The sequence below is a fragment of the Siphateles boraxobius genome, unplaced genomic scaffold (assembly GCF_051911475.1).
Source record: "Siphateles boraxobius isolate OS27281-9 unplaced genomic scaffold, OSU_SipBor_1 65, whole genome shotgun sequence".
Lineage (NCBI taxonomy): Eukaryota > Metazoa > Chordata > Actinopteri > Cypriniformes > Leuciscidae > Siphateles > Siphateles boraxobius.
This window is the reverse complement of record NW_027509192.1, coordinates 23,212,199-23,232,430: the sequence shown is the minus strand read 5'-3', so window position 1 is coordinate 23,232,430 and position 20,232 is coordinate 23,212,199.

The window sequence follows — 20,232 nt, the reverse complement described above, 5'->3', positions numbered from 1 at the left end:
ATCTGATTAATATCGACAAACAGAAAATACATTAGCCTATATCAAACATTATAAGGACAGCGTATTTACGACTACTTACCAACAACTTGCACACGTGAACTACTGCCAAATATCGCGATGTGTCCGGAATGAGACTTCTTCAGCGCAATTTCCTAGTGATAAAATATAATTTTTTAAATATCAATAAAAAACAAAGCAATCCAGCTTCCCTGGCAATAAGACCGAAATAATAACATTAAAATAAATACACAAACCATGATAAGACCTCGTGAATAAATGTTGATTAAACAGCTCTCTGTAGCCTGACAGGCAGAAAGAATCGTGCTGTGATCAAGAAAGATGCTTCCCATTGAAATACGTTAGTTTAAAAAACGTGCTGATATCACGAAAATGACGAAATAAATAGGCTAAATAAATAAATCCGTGTCAAACGAACAATAGATTAAATTACGTGACCATTAAATTACGAGACCAACAGTCGCATAAAGTGACGGCATCAGCGTCACAGTCAGTGACGAGGGCATCACCGTTGATGGACAGTTGATTTCCTTTCGTCTAAATCCGACGATTAGGGATTAACATGAATGTCTATCTGACGGACCCCCGCGTCGAAAAACAACGTCAAGGGTACACCTCTTTCGTTGAAACTTGACGCCAGGGGTCCTTGGCCATTTGACGAGTAGGGATATGGTCACCAAAGTTTACCCACTGTAAGCACTGTCAAATAAGGAAATAAGCTATTTCACCTATTTAATGCTTACATTTTTGAAATCTGATAACACCAAGCATGCTTTCAAATTTTTAGAGGCTTCTGGACCCTCTTGACCTCTGGTCCTGGTAAGCCTGTTAATTTATCCACCCCTGCCTACCTCAGCTACCCTTTATACAGAAAATGTATGGTTTAGCTGGTGGACTCAACGGTTCCTTAATGGTGTCAATTAATATGAATGAAAACATGTCCCACCTTCCTACATACTTTGTGCATCACATTACAATATATCATTTGATGCATTGAAGATTTCATATGATTGGCTAACCCACAAGGTGAATGGAAAGACAAACAGAAATAATGGTATACTTAGATTTATTTGAACACAGCTTTTAACAAAAATCAATAATAATTAAAATAAATAAAAAAACAGCATGACAGCATGTTAGGGTGGAAACCATTGAAAGTGTGTAACGCGGCTCCTCCTCATCTAAAGTAGTCACATCCCGTAATGTGTGACATTACACATGGTTGGCACCTGGTGAGAACTGGCAGGTCGGCTCCCATGTCTCCTCCCAGATTTTTCCACTGTAAGTATCAGTAAAAAAAAATAACATTAGAACAGTGAAAAACAGGAGCCATTTTAACAATAGTTTCACAGCATAAATATTTTCAAAATATATTGTACGGTCTTGTATTTCATTGTTTTTATAAAACCTATACATATATAGTGCTTGATGAAATTAACAGATAAACATCAGCCACTCTCATAGATAAAGTCATAGAAAGTCAATAGCTGATATCAGTCAACAAGGATGATCTTGGCTGATACTGATGTTCTGCCAATATATTGGTGAATGTCTACTTCCTACATAGACATTACACAGGGGGAATTATGCATAGTACTGAAAAGAGCAAGTGGCTAAATCCTGTAGACAATATTTGACACTGCATTTAATCCACCCTATACCAACAGTGTAACCAATAGTGTAATTAATATACAGATAGGTCTACAATTACAATATTGTGCAATATTTCAAGCAATTTTTGTTGATTTAATCTTGATTACAGCTCATGAAAACCAAAAAAATCAATCAACTCACTATATTATAATAAAGAGGAATACAGAAATGTCGACCTTTTGAAAATAAATGAACAAATCTGACTTATCAAAAATTGTTAATGCATACACTCTATACTTGGTGTGGCTGCTTTTGCACAAATTACTGCATCAGTGTGGTGTGGAGGCCATCAGTGTATGGCATTGCTGAGGTGTTATAAAAGCCCATGTTGCTTTGATAGTGACCTTGAAGTTGTCTGTAATGTTGGGTTTGGTTTCTATCATTGTCCTCTCTATGGGGTTCAGGTGAGACGAGTTAAGCACAGCAATACCATGCTAAGCAACCCAGTTACTAGTCTCAGCCTCAGACGTCACGCCCACGGAACGTTGGCTAAACGTCTGATGCATATGGTACACTTAACTGGAAACACTTCAGGAATGTCGAAGTCGTCATCTGATTGGTTGAATTTTATCGGATTTCCGGGGGGGCGCGAGTGTCGCGTTTATTTTCGGTCCGCCGGGAAACAAAGCGCAGAAGTGTGATTGCATTTCCTACTGATTTACTCGGTGTATCAGATGTGGTAATGCAGACGCCATTGTTGTTATACGTGCACGAACAGATCAATGACTTACTGCTTGTTTTCTTCTCCTTCTTTGATTTTCTATGCTGACTGACTTGTTGCACGCCGGTCTGTTGTTGTGGGGACATTTCCACGCGTCGAAACGTGACGCTGAACGAAACGAACTGTAATTGGTTGTTTGACATGTCGGTCAAACGGCCTTATGGGCGGGCCTTGACCAAAGAAAGCTGCTATGAATTCCAGACCTTCAGCCGTCAGTCTGAAGGTCTGGCTACGCGAGACTACCCAGTTACTAGCAGTTTTGGCCCTGTGGCAGGGGCAGAGTCCTGCTGGAAAAGGATATGAGCATGTACATAAAGCTCGTCAGCAGATGGAACCATGCTCTAAAATCTCCAGATAGAAGGCTGCATTGACGCTGGACCTAAAACCTAGTGGACATGACAATTCTTTCAATGCTGCTTTTTGGTTGCAAAACTTTGAGACCCACCTGTACATTTAAAGTTGTGTGTGCTACAATATAAATTTCAACCTTTATCCACTACCTATGAGATGGTAAAAAGTGGAAACAGAGTACATGTATGAAGGCAATATAAACCAATATAAAGCAGTACTTACCACGCAGAGCAAGGTAACCATTTCACCCTTACTTCCTCTTGCCCCTACAGAAAGACACAAACATATAATCAGGTTTTGAATTTCATAATTTTTAGGCCAAGGCCACTTGGCCTTCAGTTGAACTTAAATGGACTCAAATTACCAATGCTTAAATGGTCAGTATTTTGTGATATGTGAAATGCCAGATGAGCCACAGACAATGGAGAGATGATCAGACAGCCTAATGAAAAATATATTTCTTACCTCATTTATCCTTCGTCCTGTTATGGAGTCATATTTGAAAACTTTTTGCCTACTACATTTCCGGCAACCTTAAAATGACAAAAATAATAATAATAATATTAATTAACCATAATTGTAAAAAAACTAGAAATTAAACTTAAATTCTTAAAGTTTCATAAAACCTGGGGAACAACTTTAAGCATTGTCCTTGAACTTTGAAAACGTCAGAAAATACAGCTAAATAACTAAAGAATACATATATAAAGGGCCATTCACACCAAAAACGATAACTATATAAAAAAAAATATTGTTCTCGTTAATATGATAAACTATAACGACATTGAGAACAATATCGTTGGGGATCGCTTTTAAAGCGATTTTGAGAACAATAAAAAGAAAAGCTAACAACCAATAAGAACCTATCACATCTTAGCCATCACATTTATTAACACAAGGTGAGACTTTGCTTATAGCTGGTCAGTCTGTCTGGACGCTTTTATCGTTATAGTTATAGTTCCTGGAATGAACTGCTCTTTAGCCATCAGATTCATTGATTTCATAGCCGAAATTTAGCCTAATTATCCTACTGCCTAGCCCAAAGGTTATTGAAGCAGATTGTGAACAGTGATGGGGGGGATAAGCTACCTGGGCTGCCCACTGATGTGTGTGTGAGTGTGTGTGTGTGTATTCATCTCTCCTCAAGCTCATTGCTTTACTCCTAAAGTGTGCGTGTTCAGTACTGAAAGGTATGCATGCGAGGACAAACTCCTTTGTGTATCAGACTGGCCACTGAAAATTACTCACTATTAACTACGGTAATTGATTGCACTTAAATTTACCTAAAGATTTCTGTATTTCATGAATAATGATTACAAAAAGGAGAAACTCATACATGGTGTGCTAAGACCACAGTTAACTTACACTTTCGTTTTTTTGGGGGGGGTTGTTCCTTCACAGGGAGAGAGACAGGGTGTAAATCTAAAATATAAAATGTCTCCTTTTCCTGGGCCTGGGCCTGAGGGTGTGGCTCGGGCAGGGCCTGAGGGTGTGGCTCGGGGAGGGCCTGAGGGTGTGGCTCGGGGAGGGCCTGAGGGTGTGGCTCGGGGAGGGCCTGAGGGTGTGGCTCGGGGAGGGCCTGAGGGTGTGGCTCGGGGAGGGCCTGAGGGTGTGGCTCGGGCTGGGCCTGAGGGTGTGGCTCGGGCTGGGCCTGAGGGTGTGGCTCGGGCAGGGCCTGAGGGTGTGGCTCGGGCTGGGCCTGAGGGTGTGGCTCGGGCAGGGCCTGAGGGTGTGGCTCGGGATGGACCTGAGGGTGTGGCTCGGGCTGGGCCTGAGGGTGTGGATCGGGCAGGGCCTGAGGGTGTGGCTCGGGGAGGGCCTGAGGGTGTGGCTCGGGGAGGGCCTGAGGGTGTGGCTCGGGGAGGGCCTGAGGGTGTGGCTCGGGGAGGGCCTGAGGGTGTGGCTCGGGGAGGGCCTGAGGGTGTGGCTCGGGCTGGGCCTGAGGGTGTGGCTCGGGCTGGGCCTGAGGGTGTGGCTCGGGCAGGGCCTGAGGGTGTGGCTCGGGCTGGGCCTGAGGGTGTGGCTCGGGCAGGGCCTGAGGGTGTGGCTCGGGATGGACCTGAGGGTGTGGCTCGGGCTGGGCCTGAGGGTGTGGATCGGGCTGGGCCTGAGGGTGTGGCTCGGGCAGGGCCTGAGGGTGTGGCTCGGGCAGGGCCTGAGGGTGTGGCTCGGGCAGGGCCTGAGGGTGTGGCTCGGGATGGACCTGAGGGTGTGGCTCGGGCTGGGCCTGAGGGTGTGGATCGGGCTGGGCCTGAGGGTGTGGCTCGGGCAGGGCCTGAGGGTGTGGCTCGGGATGGACCTGAGGGTGTGGCTCGGGCTGGGCCTGAGGGTGTGGATCGGGCTGGGCCTGAGGGTGTGGCTCGGGCAGGGCCTGAGGGTGTGGCTCGGGCAGGGCCTGAGGGTGTGGCTCTGGCTGGGCCTGAGGGTGTGGCTCGGGCTGGGCCTGAGGGTGTGGCTCGGGCTGGGCCTGAGGGTGTGGCTCGGGCAGGGCCTGAGGGTGTGGCTCGGGCTGGGCCTGAGGGTGTGGCTCGGGCTGGGCCTGAGGGTGTGGATCGGGCTGGGCCTGAGGGTGTGGCTCGGGCAATGTCGTCATCGAGTTCCCTACAATATTGCATGTGAATGTTAATTTTCAATATTTCACCATCATAAAAAAAACAGGCATGACTTAAATTACACAAATCCTACCTTCTTTGATCAATACAAAATTGTAGGCCTTTCTCATGGTGGCCACAATTTTTAGGTTGTCCTCAGTGGGTAGCAGATGGGTCACCACATCAGACACCCACTTTCCAGAGGCCTTATCTTTCTTTGCGAAAAAGAGAATTGGGACATAGCCCAATGCACTTAGTTTTTTCACCTGTAATAAATAAATGCAGACAGCAAACATTAGTTATTCCCACTGCATTACTTTCCACCCTATTGAAAAAAAAAGGAAATTCCCTTGCCCTATCACAAAATATTAATGAAAGTGAAACAAATCATATTGCTTAATGAAATATGAGCATTTCTACTTACTGCAATATGGGCAGAGTCCACCACTCTTCCCGCATTTCTGTTTTTTAGGACACTTTCCCCCCACTTCCTGTCCAGGGTCACTTTTTTGGCCACTACTTTCTTCTTTTGGGAGATGGCTGCGAAACAAGAGCTGCAGGTTTTGCGGCTCACCTGTGTTGGTAAAAGTATACCAAAGTGAGACATCAGATCCACAGTCACAGAGAAGAAGTAGAATTAATATACAGTTTAATTTGGCTGTATACAGGAAAGAGAGGAACACACGAAGCACAATGCAATTCAGAATATGCATCTCTAGATTGACACAGGATTATTATTATTATTATTATTATTATCATACAGTGAAAGTGGCAGATGTAGGAGACACCCAGGCTAAATCAATGTTGCCTATGGCATTTGGTGCAAAACAAGCAATCAAAATTGATATCAACCAGACGCCTTAAATTATCACTGTTTTGTAACACAGAACACTTATCATACAGGGTCGTTTAGTAGGAGTATACTTTATAGTGTCCAAATGACCTAATAAAGAGAAATGTATAACATTTAAAACCACATATTTGAATATTGGACATAATGCTCTATTCGACTTTCCCTCACCTGGTTAGGTGCTTGGCAGGAGGGGCAAGGCCTGAACTTCTTTCGAGACATTTTGAAATCTACACCACACACACACACACACACACATTTTCTAGAGTGCACTTTAGACAGTGTAAACAAACACAACACAACTTATTGGCATAATTGCTTTCTACCAAAACAATGAGAACGATTGAGCAGCTAACTTTAAGGTTAACTGTTAGCTAATTTAGTGTCACTGCAACAATAACCATGCACTTATATCAGTCTCTATGGCATGAATTTTCTACAGTGCACTTTAGAGTGCACCTATTTTGGAAGCTACTATATATATATATATATATATATGAATCAGTCAATAATTTATGACAGGATTACTTATTACATTATTTATGTATATATAAATTGTTTTATTTCATATTGAAAAATGTTGATGAGATACAATGTAGTAATTAATTTGTATTGTTAATACAATGGATTTTTAACAATTAGGCAGTCAAACAAACCAATCTGGCAACACCGTTCTTCATTCTGAACATTTATAATGTTGGATAGTTGAGGCCCGGGCTATGTAATAAAAATCTGAAAATCTTACATTCCCCTATGATTGTACCTTACATGATAATATGCGACAAAAATGAATTTGAATTCAATTAGCTAACTTTGCTAGCCTGCACATTTGGTGCAGAAAGCTATATTTTTTATAATGTCTTCTATCATTTCTTGTCATAAAAAAGGCCAACTTACAAATCTAAAGTTTCTAAACACAATTTCTGTCCTGATCCAACAGTTTTTGATGTGTAAATGTAAGAATAATATCCATCTCTATTAATTAACCCTTCTACTTACCGAGTGGAAAATCGCAATGGACCTTGGGATCGCCCATACGGTGACGTCAGCGTTATTAATTGAGAGGATTTAATAAAAATAATAATTAAAAAAAAATGGTTAATTGAACACAATCGTAGCATATTAAAATCAACAAACCTCCGATAAAAATACGTTATCCAGCATGCTTTAGATAAAGCAGTGTTTACCAATGAGAAGAAAACGCTTAAACTGCATACTTGCACGCGCATTGGAGCGTTGTTAAACTCACCTTTTAATTACGTTTTACCTGTAGTTGAGCGTTGCTTTGGTCAAACTCACCTCTGAATGCCGTTTTACCTGCAGTTGAGTGTTGTTAAACTCACCGCTGAATGTGTTTGCACACCATGTGCGTTGTTAAACTCACCGCTGATGAACGCGCTATATTTTTGAGGGCACTTTGATATCAGATTGCGAGGGTTTTTAAACATCAAACACCAGTTGGAGGGCCAGATAAAAATTATCTGGGTGCCGCCATTTTAATCCCTGGCATAGATCATTTTGGTAGCCTATTCCTTTTTATTTTTATTTATTGTTGTCTCGACCCACAAGGCAGACAACGGGTTGCGGTGTGGTGATCGACCCAAGACGTCAAATTTCAACGCGGTTGAGTTCTATAGAAGTCTATGGGACTGCCCCGCACGTTGAAAAATGAAGCCGAAGGTATACCCAGTGCGTCAAAAAAGTGACGCCAGGGTCCCTTGGCCATGCGTCAGACATTTGACGAGTAGGGAGTGAGACTGTGTTGCACGGTATCGGTTTAAGTTGGAGAAAATAGCCGCAGGGGAACTTAACCTTCTAGGTGTAAGGTTAGCAGTTTGAATAAATAATAAACATAGCAGTTTGAACTCTTCTCCACTTTATTATACCACACATCAGGGGCCGTATTCACAAAGAATTTTAAGGCTAAAAGTAGCTCCTAACTGGCGAATTTAGTAGCAACTCCTAAAAATAATGGGCGTGTCACTCCTAACTTTAGGACTCCTAATTTTTTTCACTAAAAGTAATTCACGAAGCATTTTAGCCCTAAAAGTAGCACCTAAGTCTGGGACAGCTTAAAAGAAGTCGAGAGGACTCCTAACTCTCTAAGACCTATTCACAAAGGATTGTAACGCATACCACCGCCTCTCGCAGTCGTCCGGGGTCCGCCACACAAGCGGGAATGCTGCATTGATCTGCAAACAAATCTTCTCCTATGTCTCACGCTTAGTTTTACTTGATATCCCAGTGTCGAATTTCCCTTTTATTTTTATTTTTTCTTTTTTCAGCACCAACTGGGCCAGCAGCAGTAACTGATCCTGCGTCCAGTTGGGCTTTCTTTTTCGTTTTGGCGAGTTCATAATCCACCGTCATTCAACTATTACATTACTTCAATAGGAGCAACATTTACTTGCTTTAAGTAGTCTATTTAGGCTATGGAAGCTTGTTTCCGCCACAGAATGAAAAATAAAAAAGCTAATTGCGACTTTTTATCTCACAACTGCGACTTTATTTCTCACAATTCTGACTTCATATCTCGCAATGAGATAAAAAAAGTCGCAATTATTTTAATTTATTTTTATTCAGTGGCGGAAAGCTTCTATACTAATAGGATGTCAATTAACCAAGCAAGTGTTAATGCAAGTGTCGTTTTTCATTATTAGGCAAGTGGCGGTTTCATTAGGGTATTAGGCTACCTTAATTTAATTTAATTGAATTCACCACTTTTCTCTCTCTTTCTGCCTTTTTAGAATTACACTTCACTGGGGCCTGCACAAACATGTCATTATATATGCATTTCGATGACATTACTATTATTATTTTGTGTAGGACACAGACATATTTAGATGTCGTAATTCCATGATTTGTTGCGTCTGTGTTATGTTCCGCATGATGGCCCTGTCATCTAACAACCAATCACCGTGATCATTGTGAGGAAACTCGTGCATGAGAATTGACGTCATCCATAGCAACGAAGACTCACTCTTAGTTTAGGAGTTGTGATTTTTCCTTACTAAGAGGTCTGAAAGGCGTTGTGAATAACTTTTAAGAGAAAACTCCTAGCTAAAATATTTTAATGGGATTTAGGAGTACTCCTAGTGGTAAAATAAAATTCTTTGTGAATACGACCCCAGATCACTAACTCCAAAAACCACCCGCGACACTCCAGTACCAAGTGCGCACGACCAATTCCTATCTACGGCAAGCCCCGAGGGGAAAAATAGATTGCATACACACATACAACGAGCGCCAGTACATTACCGGTAGGCTATTATAGTAACAGACTTTGTTGGATTCTGTCATGTAAAATCCAACAAAGTCTGTTACAATAATAATAATACAAAAGATTTTGAGGACAGTTACACTGTATTGAGACAGTTGAGAAATAATAATAATATTTTTACAATTTTCAACAATAATTGTCATTGTTGTACCCTTGCTCTTATTATGTTTCTGATTTCTCAGTTTTGTCATTATTTTTTGCAAATAATTTATTTTATATACGTTTTGAGACCGTTTGTTTTAAGAAGTTTCAAAGAGTTAGTAAAAGAGTAAAGTAAAAGTTTCAACTTTTTTATTTAAGTAGGCATCTATTTTTTATTTAGTATTTATTTTGTAATAATACATAACCTCACTGTACTCATTTATAATTTATCATTATTGCGTGACATTTGTGTCAATAATCGTCAAGCACAGGTGACTTCGTGTAGTGGGAGGGGGCCCCGAATCAAATTCTGCTTAGGGCCCCCAAAAGGCTCAGGCCGGCTCTGCACGTGGATATTATTAGCAGTAAATGTTTTATAAAAACAAAGATAATAACAGCACCTTTCAGCCTTTAAACCTCCATGCAAACATGACATCTCAAACATAGCCTATAACATTAAAGGTTTTTTGTGCTTGACGAACTTGTTTTGCTGTCGCACCCGCGTCTCGCAAATGAAACGGCATTCTAAAAATGCTGCGCTCAAGTTAAAAGTCCAACTTGCCTCTTATTACCTTGTGTTATTTCCCATTCCAATGCAACAGATGCATCCTTTATGAACAACGCTTAGCACTAGCCATGTGTTCTATATGTTACGGTCCTTCATTGAGCGCGTTACAGCAGGACAGCGGTTAATCGCCAGAAACTTCACGTGTATGAAGCGCAATATCAGCCACAGGTCAGATTTTCCGCCAAAGTAAAGAGCTTAATAACGAAAACTATTATTTATTTTTGTTAATTATTATTTTATTTCAGTTAGTTTTTCAGTAACTGTTGTTAGTTTCGTTTAGTTTTAGTTTTTCATTTATTATGAATTTTTAATTTCATTTCAGTTTACGAAAATGTTTTTTGACCAATAGTTTTAGTCTTAGTTTCAGTTTTCGTTTACGAAAATAACCTTGACACACACATGCACGTGCGCACACACAAACACACACAGACACAGGTGTTTACTCTTCACTCCTGTCATATCCGCCTATAGCTGTTTGTTTTTTGTTTTTATTTCCTTTTAAAAATTAATTTCTTATTCTAAAGTTAATCATTTTATACATTTCGATTATTGAAATAATATGAAATTGCAATCAAGTATTTTCTTTTAGTGGTAACTTGTGGCATTATTGCAAATTTATTTGGCATTACTGCAAAATTTATATAGCATTATTGCAATAACAAGATACTTCAAAAGACCTCAAACAACAACAAAAATAATTCTAAACTTTGACAAAATACTGATTTAATGTATTTTAAACGTTTAAATATATATATTCATAACAAAAGTTATAAGAGCAGTAAGTCACATCCAGAAAAATGAATGGATCTCTATGGGGCCTCTGCTGGAAGTATATGGTAATTACACTTTAAGGCTAAAAATATATTATCTACGAAAAAACATCTAACCAGCAGATGGCAGAATTATGCATCTAACACCTAAATCAATATCCAGAAACAATTCATATTTAAATTTGATCATCATTAATGTGTTTTTTTCATAAAAAAATAATATTTCATATTTATGCTAATGGTGTTGAGGAATTCTGCAGTAAATAGGTAAAAAAGTACTTCATATCCCGCAAAACACAGCATAAAAATATAGATGAGAAGTAAACTAAAAAAATGATAAATAATTTGTATTATTAAAATTTATATATTTTTTGTACAATAGCTCTATTTATGTCTGGGGTCATATAGACCCCAATAGCACTGGGTGTAAACAGGAAACAAAGACCATAGGGTTAAGCAGCGCCGGGTGTTTATTAATAAGCGTGAGCGCTCGTAGGCGGGCATCTACGGCGCGGAACGTCAGCGTCGCGGATGCCGGAGCTAATCGCGGCCATTATAGTCAATTCGTTGGGTTCCCATGATGTAGCTTTGCGCCGCCATCTTGACGACCGACGGTCTCAGTAATGCCTGCAATATGTTGTGCAGTTGGCTGCAACAGCAGCTGAAAGAGGAGCCCCGAACTGGTATTGTATTCTATACAAAAAGAAAAGGATAGAAGAAATGTCTCATATTGTATGAATGTCTAATATTGTATCATGCCTCGTCTTTCTGTGCGCACACACCCGACCAGAAGCGTGCAGCCATAGAGCCCTATAACGTTACAGCGCGCGAGTAATGAATTGAGCTCTTTCGTGTCTGAATGGACAAATACACACAACATTATGTTTCAATGTCCGTTTTGGAGCATCCAGTCTCTTTGGTAGAGAGAGAGAGAGAGACGAGGAAAACAAAGCAAGCAAATGGAAATTATCGCAGCCGGAAAAACTATCGAGCTTATTTTTTTTTTATTGTGCGATTAATTGATTTATTGACTATCGCGACAGGCCTAATCCAGATTAATGACAGCTAACCGTGAGCCGTGGCTAACAGCTGGCAAGCTTCCAGCTGAGCCACTTAGCTAGCTAACAACTCACTAGTCAGAGCAAATTAAAACCAAAATCATACATTTGAATTTATTTGATAATACCAACATTTCCCATGATTAAATATAAATCCTTGGTGGCCAGGTGCTCTTTTACGTCTTGTACCCATCCAGGAACAGCATATTGACACGTGTCATACTCTTGAAGCCTTCAAGCGATCTCCACTGTATGGGGAGGGGTTATGCACAAGGTAAATATATATATCATGGAAGGCAAATTGGGGCAAGTCTGGGGCAGATAATAAAGGACAAAAGAAAACTGGGGTAACAAATAAGGATCGGAGCCTAAAATTAAAATTGTATCCATGTATCTCTGTCTTTCTCTCTCATTCAAATGGGCAGTTTGAGTGGCCATACCGGGCGAGATCAGTCGTCAATATGGCGGCGTTCTATTTCTAGTGACGTAGGTGGCGTCTCTGAATGCTCTTAAGTCCACCAGCTGCGGACGCAGCATGTCTCAGAAGCTTCCCAGAAGCGTCTCTCCGCTCCGCTCCGCAGAGAATAGGTAACAGGTCTATTTTCGCAGCTTGCCGCGTCAAGTGCCCTGATAACTTCTGTAATGAATTGGTGCTACAGGATCTGTGCTTTTTTACATGTTTGACTATTCTGAATACATAGACCAGGCATCACAATAGAACCAATCTTAGAATCTACATAGAAAATAAATTAACCTTTACTTTGACAGAATAGACTGGTGTTTGTATTGGCCTAATCTTTGATTTTGTCTTTCACTCCCCAAACAGGAGTCCTGCCGTGGGAGGACTGAGACACACACAATTAGATAAAGTTTCTTTCCCCAGAATAAATGTTTTGCCCCCTTTATTTAATTTTTAGAGGTTTTTTGGTCCATTTTACTGACAGTTGTGTTATGTTGACAAATAAACTTATCTTATTTAGGGGCATGTTGATCCTTTTAATGGACAGTTTAATGAATACTTGCATTGTTTGCTATTAAACACTTCATATTTATAACTTTGTTTTAGCTTCTTTATTGCGAGACACATGGCAATAGGCCTTCCTTATAGAAGAACATGGTGCTGTTTTGCCATAGATTTCTGCTTACTCAATGTCCAATCTTCATATAAAAATTGATTTTATTTGAATTGTGCTTTTATATAGGCATTTTAGTCGATGGAAAATGAAAGCATCTTTAGACATAAGTCATTCGCTCATAGAGCATTCCATAGTTCCATAAAGTACAAATAATCATAGACATCTGCATGTTGCATCTTAAAAAAAGAATATAGGACACTGGGTTGAAATCTGCCTTTGTATGGACAGATTCCTGCTGGATGCTCACAGCTAGCACCTCTTTTCATACCACCAACACAGCTAAAAAGTTTATTGCCTTTAGTTTCAAAGGTTGGGAGTTTTGGTCCAGGGTGAGCTCATTCATGGAATCCTAATTTGCATTTATGTTTTGTTGGTAAGAAAATGTAAGTAACATTATTCACACGAAGTTCTAAGTTTACATGGCTTTCACAAAGGCTTCACATGTATCCCATAGGTTTCACCTGGGTTTCTATTGTTTTTACATGGATTTCACATGAAAGTATCTCTCGTACTTTCATGTGAAAACCAGTTGTACCAGCCTAATCGAGCTATGTTTATAGGGTGAGACCACGCCCCTTCTGGCGGGACATGATGAAATGGGCGCGAAATGCCCCCATTGGATATGTGTCACGCAGAGCCTCTCTTGATAGGCTGCTGCTGTTGCCGCAGGGCAGCCAATAGGCGTGCAAGCCGTCTTGCCTATGTCTCCATGCTGCTGCACAGCGTTTTACATTAATTCAAAATTCATGAGAATACGTTAGTAACCGAGTACGTTCCGACCTGCCGAAACGGGCGTGCCTGGGCCTATAAATATAGCTCGATGGCTGATATAATCTGGTTTTCATCGCCAAAGCGAACCAGCGTGTTGCGGCCACGTCAAAGATACGCAGTACTCGTTCCCTCTTCTAGAGAGAACCGAGGTTACGTTAGTAACCGAGTACGTTCTCTTACAAGAGGTTCTCTCGTACTGCGTAATATCTTACGCTAGGGGAACACAATGTAAAACGCCGTGCCGGCTGGGATCCAACACCAAAGTCCCAAGGGCAGGTGCCCGGGGCTCATGTAGTACATAATCACCAGGGACTCACAGAGAGTCTGAGAAGAGAGGCTAGAAGCGTCATTCCCTACAAGTAGCATCCTCAGGGAGCTAACTACGTCAACAGTGTTCCACACAGTCAGGGTGAAAAATATCTGGCCTGAACTGGGTAACAGTATGGGTCTTATTTAATGCTCATGGTGTAATTTTATCGATCAGCGAGCGATGCTCAAGCGGTTGCAGTATTCTGAGCCAAAGCAACGGGGCAGAGAGTACTGATTTTTTAGATCAACAGTAATTTAGCCTGTAAGGCGGGGGACGTCTAGGTTATAAAACCTTAGAAATGTAGATGGCGAGGCCCAGCCAGCCGCCATACATATATCCTGCAAGGTAATCCCGCTAGACCACGCCCACGACGAGGCCATGCCTCTTGTGGAGTGCGCTCTGACACCCGAAGGACACTGCAAGCCCTTAGAAGTGTATGTGAGTCAAGTGTATGTGAGAAGTGTACCTGGCCAGTGCTATGGCATCAACTATCCACCTGGATAGGTTCTGTTTCGATGCGGCTAGTCCCTTAGCACGTCCTCTAAACGAAACGAAGAGCTGCTCAGTCTGTCTGAAAACAGACGAGCGGGACACATAAGCTCTTAATGCCCTGACAGGGCAAAGGAAGCCCGCATCCTTTTCCTCGTTGTAAATCGGCAGGGCAGACAGGGAAATAACCTGAGCCCTGAACGGTGTGTTGAGGGATTTAGGCACATACCCGTGTCTAGGTTTGAGTATGACTTTCGAGTCATTTGGCCCAAATTCCATACACGTCGCGCTTACTGAGAGCGCTTGTAAATCCCCTATGCGCTTCACTGAAGCGAGAGCCATAAGAAACACTGTCTTGAACGACAAATGTTTCATGTCTGACAAATGAATTGGCTCGAACGGGGCACCTTTCATGGCTTCCAAAACCGTAGAAAGGTCCCACATGGGAACTGAAGGGGGTCTGGGAGGATTCAGTCTCTAAGGAAGCGGATAACCAGATCGTCCTTCCCCAGTGACTGGCCAGTGGCTGGTTTAGTAAACGCTGCTATGGCCGCCACATAAACCTTGAGCGTGGATGGGGTTCTGCCCTTATCCAGTAGCTCTTGAAGGAAGGAGAGAACTTCCGTAACCCCACAGTCTGGGGGTGAAAAGCCTCGAGCTTTGCACCAACCAGAAAACACAGACCATTTTGAGGAGTAGAGTCGTCTAGTGGACAGGGCTCTAGCCTGCGTGATCGTGTTTAACAATCCCTCCGGGAGGTTAGCGGATACCCGTTGATGGCCCATGCATGTAGGGATCACAGCTCTGGGCGAGGATGCCAAATCGAGCCCTTGGCCTGAGAGAGGAGGTCTTTCCTCATCTGTATTGGCCATGGGGCAGTGCTGGTCAGCTGCATCAGAACTGAAAACCAAGCCTGGTTTTTCCAGAGCGGAGCCACAAGCAGCACTGAGCATCCGTTTTCCCTGATTCGTTCCAATACCTGAGGCAGGAGCGAGACGGGGGAAAGGCATAGAGTGGGCAGCGGGGCCAGACGTGGGCCAGCGCATCTCTGCTCTTGGTGAAAAACTTCAGACAATGAGTGTTTTCTTGGGACGCAAACAGGTCTACCTGCGCTCTGCCGAATGTCTCCCACAGCAGTAGGACCGTCTGCGGGTGCAGAGACCATTCTCCTGCTGAAACATTGTTTCTGGACAGTCTGTCTGGTCCCAAATTCATGTGATCAGGCACATGTGCTGCTCTTTGTGAGATCAGATTGTGCTGAGCCCAGATCAGGAGGCGATCCATCAGCCTGTAAAGGTTTCGGGACCTGATGCCACCCTGGTGATTTATATAGGCCACCACTGACATGTTGTCCGAACGGACCAAGATGTTGTGACCCTTTATCTGGGGACAAAACGCCTCGCGTTGTCCACTGCCATCATTTCCAGACAGTTTATGTGTTGGAGCTTCTCTCGTTCTGACCACTGGCCAAAGAACGGTCTGCCCTCGAGCAGAGCTCCCCATCCCGAGGTGGAGGCGTCCGTGGACACCACCTTCACCCTCGAGGGAGTTCCCAGGTTTACACCTGACTGATACCAGTCGATTGCTCTCCAAGGTTTCAGAGCTGAGACGCATTTCTGATCGACCTTGAGGCGAAGCAGACCGGAGGCCCACGCCCGAGGCGGTACTCGCGCTCTTAGCCACAACTGCAGCTTGCGCATGCGAAGCAGACCCAACTGGAGTACCTAAGATGCTGAGGCCATGAGACCCAGCATTTTCTGAAACCTTTTGAGCGGGACTATAGTGCCGCAGCGGAAGAATTTCGTGACGCGATGAATGTTCAGTCTGCGCTCCGGCAACAGGCGCGCTGTCATAGACAGCAAGTCCATTTCTGTGCCCAGAAAAGAAATTCTCTGACCTTTTCGCCCAATTGACTGTGAGACCTAGATTCTCGAGGTGTTAGAGTAATATGGTCCTGTGTTCTATGAGCTCTAAGTGTGATCGAGCTAGAATCAGCCAGTCGTCCAAGTAGTTCAATACTCGCATGCCCCAAAGTTTCAAGGGCGCGAGATTCGAGTCCATGGACATCGTAAATGTACGGGGTGCCAGGGACAGGCCGAACGGCAGGACTGTGTATTGATATGCCTGGCCCTCGAAGGCGAATCTCAAGAATCGCCTAGGACGTGACGCTATTTATATTTGGAAATACGCGTCCTTAAGATCTATTGACAGAAACCAGTCCTCTTGGAAAATCTGCGCGAGGATTTTTCTGGTCGTGAGCATTCTAAACTGGCGTTGCACAAGCACTTTGTTCAGCGGTCTCAGATCTAGAATGAGTCTGAGACCCCCATCTTTTTTCGGTACCAGAAATATCTGCTGTATAGACCCCCTTCGCTCTGAGCTTGAGATAAAGGCTCTATGGCCCCTTTGCTCAATAGTTTCGCTATCTCAGCTCGAAGTAGATAAGCTACTTCGTTTTTTACCGTAAAACTGTGACTGTAGCGAATAGCCTCTCTTTATAGTGTTCAGCACCCATTCTGATACCCCGGGGAGCTTTGCCCACGCATTTGCATGAATAGCTAGGGGTAGAATGAGATCTGGGCTCTGGCCGCAACATAGTGGCGACTGGAGAGCTCCGGTGTGCTGTAACGTAAACACTGTGCTTGCAGCATCTGAGGTGGGGGAGCGCTGATCTCAGCGGGCAGCCTGGCCGCGCTCAATTTCTCTATGGCAGTTTGTCAAGAGAAAGTGAGCAGGGGAAACCCCGTGGGGTTTAACATGTCTGTGAGTGAATGTGGGCGCGGGACAGCGGGCACCTTTACTGCACTTAAAACACCGTCTGCCTGAGCTGACTGAATGTGTGTTGGTTTCGTTTTTACAGAAACCGTGGGACATGCATTGTGTAGTGTTTGTGGGCACTGGGTTGTGGGCACATTCACTACGTTTAATGCACAATCGGCATGAGTCGATTTTATTTGTGCGAGCCCTATACTGTGGCGGGCTGTCCTTGCGTATAGGAATGAACACTGATTCGTGGGCATTTTTATTACACTCATAACACCATCGGCCGTGGCCGGAATACCATAAATTACACTCTTTCTGTGATGTATCTGGGTCGGCGTTTGTGTGCAGGCAAGCGGGTCGTGGTAAAGGCTTGTTTACTGCAAAATAGACTGGAACAGTCAAATTTTTTTGGAATTGGACGAGCGAACCGTCATTTTCCTAGAAGGACTAGGAAGACTTTTAGGCCTCGGGCTTTATTTCAATCCTTGGCCGGGGCCCTCGTGGAGGGGGGCGGCGGCCAGTAGGCCGAGAGCGTGGTCTCTGGTCCCGGGCCTGGTGGCGCTGTGGAGCGGAGGCTGTGGTTGAGAGCTTCGAGCAGACGGCTGTTTTGAGCGACCTGCTGCGGAGCTGGAATGCTTCGGAAGGAAGTGCTTCATAGCCTGTGACGTCTTTTGGGCTTCAACGAATCTGTCCTCGAGATCTTTGACGGCAGATTCAAAGAGGCCAGCTGGGGAGAAGGGCGCGTCGAGGAACACAGAGAGCTCCGAGTCCGGCATCTCCGATAACTTCAGCCAAAGGTGCCTCTCAGCAACGGTGAGAGAAGCCATAGTCCGCCACATGGCCTCTGCAGCGGATTTTGCGGCACAAAGAGCCAGATCCGTAGCGCTCCTTAAATCCGGCACGCTGATAGCTTCTGGTCCTTCCTCCTCCATTTTTCGGAGAAGGTCGGCTTGGAAGATCTGCAGTACGGCCATGGAGTGCAGTGCCGATGCAGCTTGGCCAGCGGCGGTGTAAGCGCAACTGTGCATAGCGGAAGTGACACGGCAAGCTTTAGAAGGAAACATCCATCCAGCCTGTTGTGCACGGGCTGCGCAGCGCCTCCCACTCGAGGCCGAGGCTCGCCACGGCCTGTGAGAGCAGACGCATCAGTTCTGACTCGATGCCAGCCCGCTTTCCTGGCGATTCGCGGGCAGAGGGGGGAGGTCCACAGAGCTCGCCCAATCCTCACTGTCCGATGCCAGGATAGAGCAGCTAGCCTCCTCCACAGATAAAGCTGCTTCCTCGATGTCAAAGGTATGGAGTTATTTTCGTGTCAAATGTCGAGAGCACCTTATTGTAGCGCGAAAGTACATTAATATAATGCGCGAGCACGAATCTCTCTGCTCGCGCGGAATATAATGTGCCGAGCGCGAATCTCTCTGCTCGCGCACGGAATATAATGTGCCGAGCGCGAATCTCTCTGCTCGCGGAACTGGGCGCGCGCTCTCAGATACACGCTGCTCTTGTAAGAATTTTCTCTGGGCTCGCTCAGAGAATATGCCTGCACTTAAAACGTATTCAGTCAGGGCCGGCGCTAGCTATTTAGGAGCCCTAAGCACAAATGATTGGTGGTGCCATTGGTGGTGCCAACCACCCACCCACTCACCCAAGGAAAAACAACCATTCGGAATTTCTTAGTTAGGTTCTCTTTAGTTCCAAAATAACTGCTTTAAATAAATAATTTTACATTAATAATGGCACCAAATATGAAAAGAAATAATATAAAGGTTAAAATTATAAATACCAAGAACCACCACAATTACTAAAAACACAGATTTGGAGCTGAACAATGTAAACACAGAAAGTTAAAAGTGCAAAAAAAGTGTATAACTGTACAAGTATGAATTTTAAAGTGCACATTTTAAACTGCAAATAACCATACATAACGGCACAATAGAATTTACTCAACAGAGGGACTGTCTACATCTCTATAAAGAGACCATTCTGCTATTCTATAGGGCTGGGAAAAGATTTAATCGCGATTAATCGCACCCAAAATAAAAGTTTGTTTCTACATGAATGATATATAGTATGTGTGTGTACTGTGTATAATTATTTTGTGTATATATATAAATACACATTTGCATGTATGTATTTAAGAAATATTTGTTATTTATATCTAAAATATTTAAAGGTATATATAATATAAATTATATATAAATATATACAGTATGTACATGCAAATATTTCTTAAATATATACGTGTATATGTGTGTGTATTTATATATACACAAAATGATTATACACAGTACACACACATATATCATGTAGACACAAACTTTTATTTTGGATGCGATTAATCTTTTCCCAGCCCTAATAATTTGACAACTCTGTGAATATGAAAATATACAAACACTGAGATTGTGTTTTTTTTTTCTAATTGCAGTTTCACCAACAGATGTCGCCCTTGGGCCTTGGCCTATGAACCTCTTGAAAATGACCGCATTAACCGCATAGAACAACAACGAAAAAACGTATCTAAGCGGTCTTCCTTTTCTTCTCAAACAAACTAACTGCATCTTAAACAGCCCAAGTTTCAAAATTTCCCGGGGGAGAAACCGCACCCCCGTTAAAATAAAATATTCAACATGCAGGGCTAAAAAAGCCTGCCCCGGATCATTTGCACTACTAGCGACGCCCCCCTGGACATGCATACACGACGCAAGGGCGCCCGCGCTACAAAACTAACATTTTTATTTAAACGCGCGAGTATCATCCCGCTG